Source organism: Thunnus thynnus, chromosome 9 (genome assembly GCF_963924715.1).
Source record: "Thunnus thynnus chromosome 9, fThuThy2.1, whole genome shotgun sequence".
In the NCBI taxonomy this organism is placed as follows: Eukaryota; Metazoa; Chordata; class Actinopteri; order Scombriformes; family Scombridae; genus Thunnus; species Thunnus thynnus.
In genome coordinates, this window is record NC_089525.1 from 28,976,554 (window position 1) to 28,986,580 (window position 10,027).

The 10,027-nt window shown below is 38.3% G+C and overlaps 1 long non-coding RNA gene across 1 annotated transcript; it reads right to left on the bottom strand.

Annotated features, from left to right (window-relative positions):
- Positions 1–4,980: 4,980 nt before the first annotated feature.
- On the bottom strand, positions 4,981–8,278 carry LOC137188803 (uncharacterized). The gene is made up of 2 exons (XR_010929527.1): positions 7,832–8,278; positions 4,981–6,481 (listed from the first exon to the last, which is right to left on the bottom strand). It is a non-coding gene; the product is annotated as an uncharacterized lncRNA (long non-coding RNA).
- Positions 8,279–10,027: the final 1,749 nt, after the last annotated feature.

Sequence of the window (10,027 nt, forward strand, 5' to 3'; positions counted from 1 at the left end):
TGCATTTTAGAAATGAACAACACACTGAGGGGGTCACCGTCGACTCCCGATCCCTCCCATGCACTCACGTCAACGCCTCGAAGGATCATGTAACGTGGGAGTCAGTAATCAGTGTTGAAATGTCATCATTATCCACAAAAATTGAAAGGCTATAATGGAAATTGTAAAAAAAAAAAACCCACAAATGATAAACTAGTATTGTTATTCAGCCAAAGTGATTTCATTACCTATTTACTAGACATGGATCTCTGCTTTAACTGGCCAGATGACTCATCTCTATTGCAAAAGTGTGATTTAACTGTTTGCGTCACTTTGAGACTGTTTTAACTCAAGAGGACGAGCTGTAATGACTTTGATGTTGATGTTGCAGCTCCTACTGGTTGCTGAAAAAGGTCAATGAAAAATGGTGTCAAAACGATCAGTTGACTAATCACTCATTCGAAAATTAGCCTACAACTTTCATGACTGATTTAGCATGTAAGTCCTTCATGAAGCAAAAATGCTGAACTTAACGTCTCAGATGTGAAGATTTCCTGTATTTTGTTTATATTTTAAATTGTAAACCGAATATTTTTGGCAGTTTTTGGACGAGCAAGACAAACAATTTAAATTGTGTTGAGCATTTTTTACCATTTTCTGATTTTTGGATCAATATTCATTGAAAAAAAATAAGTGACATTATTAGTTGATGATGCAAATAACCTTTAATTCCATTCATCTCTTATCAAAGTCATGGATTACTGAACACCTCTTTCAGAAGAGCTCATGTACTGTAATAGTTCTGTGATGATCTCTTCTTTGCTTTGTTGCTGTTCAGGTGATGAAATAAAATGCAAAAGCAGCTCCGAAGACAAACCTGTCATTCACATGAAAAGTCAGGAAATCTGAGAATGCTCCTGCCCACAGAATAGTTTTTGCTGAAACAAAAACAACATTAAAAGCTGACACTAGCCTTCTAATATTGAGGATCTTGCATAATGTATTGGTGTACAGATGATTCTACTTGTACATTGAAGTTGGAATAATAGAAAACACAAAAATACCTCAAAAAATGCTCCCAAATTTAGACAGTTTGGGACAGAATCCCCCCTCCAAAATTTCCTATACAACAACAAAAATGAGAAAAAATGAATGTGAGGATGAATACATGGTTTTATTATTCATCAACATTATGAGAACAGAGTGAGAGATCATCTGACTGTAGGAGTCCTCCATCACAAGTCCTGAATACTGATACAATACAAATGAAGCCAAAGTCTTGCCAACACGTCTCAGCGGCATGTGAAGTATGTGCGATGGTTCATAATTCCTCCATTGTCTGACTGCAGCTCAGAAAGGGAAAAGACGTCAGCATTACAGTATGAGTGATCACCCGGTCACAGTCTGTAACTCTCCAAGCTGTTAACGAAGAAAAGGCAAAAGGAATGATTCAAACTATACACATAGCAACATAACGTCAGAGTTGTACTATGGTATTAACTCTTATTGGCTTAGAAAACGCTCATATTAAAGCTGAAAAAGTCACTGCATCCACCGACCCGGTGACGGATATAAATAGGAGGATGAATAACTGGTGGCACATAACTCATCTGGGAAATTCATTTGACATTTGCAGTGACAACTAGTCACCCAAGAATAAGACACACAAGGAATCAATGTATAAACCCACAGTACCATCTGCTGAGTTTAAAACACATTTGAACTTTTTTGAGGAAATATTTCTCTACTATTTTCAAATTGGGAGATTGTTATTGTTTCTGCACTGACAGTGTCCATTCATGCTTTCTTGAATTAAAGGACGTGTTCACAATTTTTCAAGTCAGTCCTAAAACAATAGCCTTGTTCATACTGACCAGTAAGAGATCCCTTCATAATGCACTGTCAGTATAAGTGATGGATGTCCACAGCCCTCCTTCTGTGCAAAAATGTATGTAAAAGTTTACGTGAAGCTAATATGAGGCTTTAGATGTCCAAATGAGTCAAATAAAGTCAAAATCTTTTAAAGTTACAGTCTATTTTGTGCCAAATTCCCACTTTGTTACGATCCTTCCACGGCAGCTGAACAGGAAAATGTTGAGAGACAAAGGGAATTCTTTACTGGAGACTGTATCTGTGGAAGATATCCACTTTATTTGATGAGTGACACCTCATATTATCTTCATATAAACCTTTAAATACATTTTTTCTTACATGGACTGAGGATTTTGTCCCCCATCACTTACATTGCAAGTGCATTTGAAGGTGACCTTTTAATGATCATCACAGTTATTTTAAGAAAAAAAATGTGAACCAGTCCTTTAATTTTTGATGTTCTATCCCTATTCAGGATTTCACTATTTCTGGTTGAGTATCAGTATTTGATGCACTTCCTGCTTCACTCCTAGAAGGGAAGGACAGCCCAAACAGGAAGTCAAGATGTCTGTCACACAAGGAAGACATTAATCATACAGCCAACTACTTCCTCTACAACATTTGAACCTTTTTTTGTAAAGACATTTTTAAAAACACCACAAAACTACTGTTAAGTATTCAAGCAGTGGTCTGTTGCTTTATACAGTCAACTCCTTCCAAGGTTGGTATTGTTTGGCCTGAAGAACCTGTATTTTTTTTGGATATATTTTACTGTCTAACCAAGGAGATTTCACTTGTTAATGAGGAAATTGGCCTAAAACATTACTTAAAACAATTAATCACAAATAATGATTTAATCGCAGAGGCAGAAGGTGTTTTAAACCTCAGACTAAGATATTAATATCCAGGTTGCTGTGATGTAAAATGCACTACAGGCTTTAAACGGTCACTGCAGTGGGTAGAAAATGATAAATCAACTGTGATGTAAAGTAATAAAGTGTATGCAATAAGGCGATGTGTAGCATTTTGGGTAGATCTGACAAAACAGCAATTAAATAAATGAATTTATGTAATTTCTTCTCCTCTATAGACATACAAATAAACAATAATGTCACTACTGTTGTTCACATGACCCCCGTATTTCACTTGACAATCTGAGTGTTGGTCTGCTTTCTGTGGGTTGCCGTTAATCAGTCTGTCCTCCACTATATGAAGGAGGGAGGTTCGTCTGAGAATGTGAAGCATTCTGGTGGGAGAGCAGATTGATTGGCAGATAAAAAACGTTGAGAAATGTTACACAGACAGTTCAGAGGCCTTTTATGTGAAATATGGTGAAAAGAAACACATAGAAAACTGTCTCTTTTAGTCAGCTCCACCTATGTGAAACACACACACATGCACAGACCCACAGCGGTCTCTGCTGTCACAACAAACAGAGCGGTGAGTGACCCGTGGAGTCGGGAGGCGTCTCTGAAATCAGCTGTCTTTGTGTAAAAACAGTCTCCTGCTGTTTGTACAATCAGGTCAGTCCCAAACGGGGTGGCCTGGGTGGGGGAAACACGTGCGGAGAACATCTCCACCCTCTGTGGAGTCTTTATAACTTTTGTAAACAGCGTTAAAATCTGAGCAATGTGCTGCACTTCAGAGTTGTGATATGTGGGTAGCTTTCTTTTTTTTTCCATAATGCAGATGGCCATCGCTGCCCTTAGCAGGGAGAGGAGCTGGCATGAGACAAAAATCGATATTTTTAAAACATTTATTTAACCAGGCACTTAAGAAAGAACAGGTTCTTGTTTACAGAAATGGCCTGTCAAGGTAGCTGCAGGGAGACGGAGAGCTCTTAGAGAACACACAGACGCACACAGACTTCGGCTGCTGGATACTGAGCTGCTCCACTGAAGCAGTTAGTGTGTAATTGTTTGCTCAAGGGCAACTGGGCAGAGGAATGTCACTCACTACCTTCCTCACATCTGATTATCTTGAGGGAATTCACACCAGTAAATTTACTACTTTACGTCATGGGTCACAAAGGTGCTTCTCTGACTTTTTTAACCCAAATGGTTAAAACAATATGACAACAACAACATGGCTACATTTATCCAGTATTGATATATATTGCACTATATGGCAACTTATTGTAAAATCACATATAACAACAACAATAATAATAATGATGATAATGATAATAACAATCATTTTCACACCTTTTGTACAAAATTTAAAAAGAAAAAACAGAAAAAACAGTTCAAATATAAAATTATGATTAAAGGGCAGGTTTATTTTTTATAGCACATATACATACGGACAATTCAAGGTGTTTACATAATGCATTAAAACATTAAAATGCACATTTAAGAGAATATCATGACTGTATGATAATATGAAATAATAATCCCATACAAATACAAATAACTGTAACAACTGTAATAAGCATAATTACCACAACCAACAACAGTTGTCATTACCATAATAACCATCATCATCTTAAAAAAATTCAAAAAATCGGTCAAAAAACGTCGTCATTTTGAATAATAGCGGCGGAGCAGTAACAACACTATCTCGGTAAAAACGAGAGTAAAAAGATGAATTTCTAACAGACGCTTAAAAGCCTCAATTATGTTGCTCTACTGAGATTCAGCAGCAGAGAATATTCAAATTGATGTTCAGTGCAAAATGCTGTCTTCTACAGAGCCCCAGAAGTCCAGAAAAATGATTTATTTTTTATCTAATGCTTCAAAAAATTAGCCTCCGGCAACTATGTGGCCACTGCTTGTAGAAATGTAGCCAAATCATTAGCACAAACACACCAAAAGGTTTTGTGTATATATTTTGATGCCTTTAAGACATTACATGGTTTATATCTGTGTAGTCCTCTATCAGCTGTGTTGTCTGAGGAAGTCTAAAAGCAAAAGTGTTAATAGCTTTTCGTAAGGCAGGATGAAAAGCCTGCTGTCATAGAGACTGAGGATACATGATTAATTATACTAACAGGAGTAATGGTGCACGGTCTTGGACTGTCCTTCCTGTAAGACATTACAGAGACAGTTGTGGAAATAATGACAGGAGAGAGTTTGAGAGAGCCATACACCTGGCCGTTCCCTGCAGGAAGGGGACGTGACTGTCAGACTGTTGTTTTTGGAGAGTTACAAAAATTGTCAGACACGGCTCCCCTAAAGTCAGACAGCTGTGGGGTGAAGTGTTTCAGATGCTGTGTGACAATCCCACAGGCACTTCATCTGAAGAATACTAACACCTTGAGATTACTGTCTGTAAAAAATTCCCAGCTGATAATGCCGGCCGAAGACAAAAGCGAAAATTTAATTGTATGACATTCTGAGTCTGAAGGGGTCGAGACTCCTGCAACACTTGTAGCATAAAGAACAATTTTATTATGAGACTAATGTGTTTTGATTAGTGGCCTTCATCAGGGTCAGTATTCAACAGACTACATTTAAATGAGACAGGTGAGAAACAAAAAATCATTTACAAAGGTTACGGAGATATAAAAGATTTGTCAGCCCATTGGGTATTCATATGTAGATGGGCTGGATATATGGTCATGTGGTTTGAGACCAGTCACATTCCCAGACTGGCAAAAAGGCTCAATAATGGAGACAAGTGACACCAGAATAGGTCCATAAACAGGAGAAATGCATATATTCAAGTTCGTGTAGAGGAGGTCCTTACCCAAAAGGTGTGGTCAGTGTGGCATATTTAAAAACAATTAGTAAAATTATATATATTGAGACAAAATACAATAAACAGGAAGTGCAATGAGGTACATTATAGAAACACATAAATGATGGATTTGGAAATGTTAAAGAACTAATGAATCAACCTCTTTGGCTCGGTTTAATCACTTCCCTGCATGTAAAGAATAGATGACATGCTGAGCTGAAAGTGTTCAAGCTACATGGTAGAGAGGCAAATTAAAATTTATAGTAAATCATCTTAATCCTAAAGCCAATCTTATATTTTATTAATTTATCACCATATCTTGTCTTTTTTGAAGTGCTGCTCTGTTTTAATAGTGTATCTTTGCTTCATTTCATGATACTGGACTCTTGCTTGCACAAAATAAACAACTTGTTCCAACAAAACAGAATTATGTAAAACAAGAAACTGTTGAATACATAGATGCATAGAAAAACAAATATACACAGAAAGAAATCCGTTTCTCTAGCAGACAGTGTCGACCGGGTGACAGCATTAATGCAGTAAACAGGAGCATCATGGTTGGTAAAGAGCCTTCCCTCCCGGGCCCTCGCCCTCCTGTAGACAGCAAGTCAACTGTGTCATTGGCCTACTAATGGGTGGGGATCACGCATGGCTGTATAACAAGAGCAGGACAAGCTGTCAGTGGTCCTCTGACAGGTGCAGCCTTCCCAGAATGCCTTGCAGCCGTGCCGCAGAGGCGCCGTCGAAGCCCCTAAATCTCCGGCTGCTCTCTGCTGACGAGCCAAACGCGTCCATCTCCCACAGACACAAGTAATGAGGTTTTCAGCCGGGGCCTTACGCAGCAAACTGGGAGAATACTCGGCTGCTGCTCCTTCGCTCTCGCTTCCCTCCTTTCACCTCCAATCAGACTACCTCGGGCTTTCTCAACAGAGAAGAGGCTGCATGCGAGACGCTAGAAAAAGCAAACGAGAGACAGAAAGCCGGTGAGGATGAGTGACGATGATGCACAAAACTCCCACAGCAAATAATGATTCGTTACAGTAACTGCCAAAACATCTCATCGAGCAAACAAGCGTGGGAGAGGATTCAGTCAGGCCCGAGGAGCAAACACAACATCACTGCAACAGCTATTTATTTACATAATTTAGTTACATAAGGAATATAAAGCCTAATGCAACTCTACAAGGCCAGCGCTAATCAGACATTTCAGAGTAAGAGCACTTAGAACAATCAGTCTTGAGTTTTTAAGTATTGAGTTTTTTTTTACAGTTTTACTCAACCAGTCAGGATCAGAGTCTGAGTCATTGTATTGCCAAATAAATAAATATACTAGATTTATCCTTGGTTTGGTGTACATTTTATTACTGTTTATTCACTTATAAATAAATAACAGGGATGTGGACCCTTATATACACTGATAGAGGACAGTGTGAGACAGTGGTTTCACATTTGGGGGTCAGAACCTCCCAAAGAGGTCACATGATAAATCTAAGGGGTCATGAGATAATTAACAGGGTAGGAAACAAAATTATGTTGTTTTTTTTCCCCTGGTGAATAACCGGATATGTGCAACAAAAGAATCTCAACTTAAGATCCACTAACTATTTCGGAGCTTTCAACCACATCCCACAGTCTTGATCAGTGAATGGAAATCAGTCAGTGATGACGTACAACGCTCGCAAGGTCAAGAATGAACATGCCATGTTTAAAAATGAACAAACAATCAGGAACAACTTGAGAGTTTAAGAGTTGAGGGTGCACAGTATATGTTGTACAGATTGTAAAACCCTGTTAGAAATATATGTGATTTGTGATTTTCGGTTATATAAATTAATAAATAAAATCCACATACTTTTATCATGTTGCATTACATGATTTTCATCAACCAACTTAAAAAAAAACAGCTGTTTCACTGGACAGTATTCAATAGGCCAAGCTTGTGCCTCCCATACGATCACCTTCTATTAAGTTTTTCTTAGAAGAACATTTAAATCATACTTTCACAACCTGAAAGATCACTCACCACTGTTGCATAATCAAGTAATCACCTCCTGTAGGCATGAAAGGTGGTTGTTAGGAATTTTAATTTGCTTTAATTGTGTCTTGAATAGACAGATCAACAGTGGTTTCTGTGGATGTTTTTTTGTGTTTTGCTATTTGAATCCATTGTAAACACTGAATCTAAGCTGACACCAGCTGCCGTCCTTCAAGTATGAGCGCACTGCAAACATTTCGCAGTCATCTCGTGAAATTTTAAAAACATAAACTTGGCACTATAAAAATATTTCAGTTATTTTCTAACCTAGCTGTTTGACAAGATCCCTTGATGCAGTGTTGCGACCTGGCCGAGGGGAAACCCGGACACAACATGAAAAAATTAGACTCCCCTCTTCCCTGCTCCCCAGAACCACCAGCAACAAAGGATTTGCAGCCCTTTAAAGGTTTTATTTCAAATCTTTCAAGCTACTGGGTGGGCTAACTGCAAAATAATAAACAAAAGGGAACTTAAGCTAAGCAACCTAAGATCACCTACTTAAACAAAAGGAACAAATCACTAACCTAACCCGTAGCGTAACAGAAACAGGAGAAAACAGAATTAAACAAAAATGCAACTAACCCCTACCAAACCTAGGCCGGTATATCACCTCAGCAAATCTAGATTCAACATTTCACACTGAAACATGTTGGCTGGAAGTGGAGAGAGCAGAGCCCGCAGGACCCGGAGGAAGCTAGCCTTAAGACTGCGAGCTCCGAGGCTGGAACCAATCATCTCCCTGGAACAACCTACACACTCACACGGTCACAATCATTCAATCAGCCGAGCTCACCTGCAGCCCATCACACACAGGCACCACAGCAGGATCACCAGAGATAGGGGGAGAGAGATCCATAATACATGCACGGAATTAAAGCACATCCAATAAATACATAAATACGTGACAAAGATGACACCTGGAAATGAAAGTTGCATGCTTACTTGTCTGGCTGCCATCTTTGTTTGGCTTTTGGTTTGTTGTGAGAAATAGGAACATCAGTTTTTGTAGGGATACGGCACAAACACATATGTTTTATTGAATATCGTGCAAACATTACCACACAGTGCTCAAATTTCTTCACAACAGAGTTTCAGATTCAATTTGTCTAAAGTGTTGTATATATCTTGTGATCATGTTTGTACTGGGAAATTTCCACTCGGCCTACACGCAGAATCCAACATGAGTTTTAGGAGTTTGCTTAGTTGCAGTTACACAGGAAAAGTTTATTGAGATGGCCAATATGGATCCTGGATCGCTGTTTATATTCCGACATACTGTTGTAAACACTGGATAGTGAAAACAAGCAATATGTGCGTCCTGCCCCCTTTGCTTTTTAAGGCCATTCAACATAAGTAGGGCAACAGGAAGAGACAGCATTTTTCAAAAGGATGTTTGGAACACACACACTTACAGGCCAGGAGTAATGTTTCTGGTTCTGTCGCTGAAAAATGTGAAATGATGCATCTCTCTGTGTGTATTCTCTTGGCCAGGACTGTATGCCAGATTCACAGCGAGTGCCGCCATGAAGTGGGAACAAATTTATCTTGGCACTCACTTCCAGGCTACAGCAGAACAAGTCCTTACTGCATCTTCTAGCTGTCGAGTAATCTCTGTACTATGACAAAAAAAGAGGTGATTTTTATCTAGTGTGGAGTTACACAATCTGCTTTGTGTTTTGTTTGTGTGTTAGTACGAACATGTGAAAGCAGAGAAGAAAGAAAAAATAACACTTGGTTGAGGTAGTCGTCCTTCCGAACTTGTGAACAAACTTGTTTTTGCTATTAAAAAATGTAGATTGTGTGTAGTTTGATATTCCAAATCTGAGAGTTGACACATGGAATGTCCAGTGAAAACTTTATAAAAATGTTAACTTTTTAGGAAGAGAAAACATCTTGTTTACCTACACACTGTTAAAAGTTTATCCGGTAAGTTTTGAAAGGTCGTCTGGAGTCCAAGGCTTGTAGAAGTTTGTGAAACTGTGCCTTGAAAATCTGCAAGTTTCTCAGAACAACATTAGTATGGTGCATGCTATTCAGGATTATGAATGTGCTTATCTAGGTGCTACAAGCTCAAAAAATATAATATTATATTATTATCATCAAAGGGTTTGTGAATGCCTGGATGTTTTGAGCTAAACAACTGTCATTTTAATAATTTATTTATTTACATGCACATAATCTGGCAACCAAAAGCTATTAAATATACTCATTCACATTTTAATTGATAAAGTTTCAGTTATTTTGCATTTCTTTAGGTTCTTCACCAAGTACAACTCACAATTCTGCAATGTTTTGAACTGTATGTTTACTCTCACTTACCAATTAGCATTCCTCAGTCACTATTTTCAGCAAGCTAGCTCCGTTTAGCTGGTGTCAAAATGAGCACTAATAAAAATACAATGTAAATACATTTCCAAAACTCCTCATGTTAAGATCTGACAAGATTTCAAATTGAATGTTATC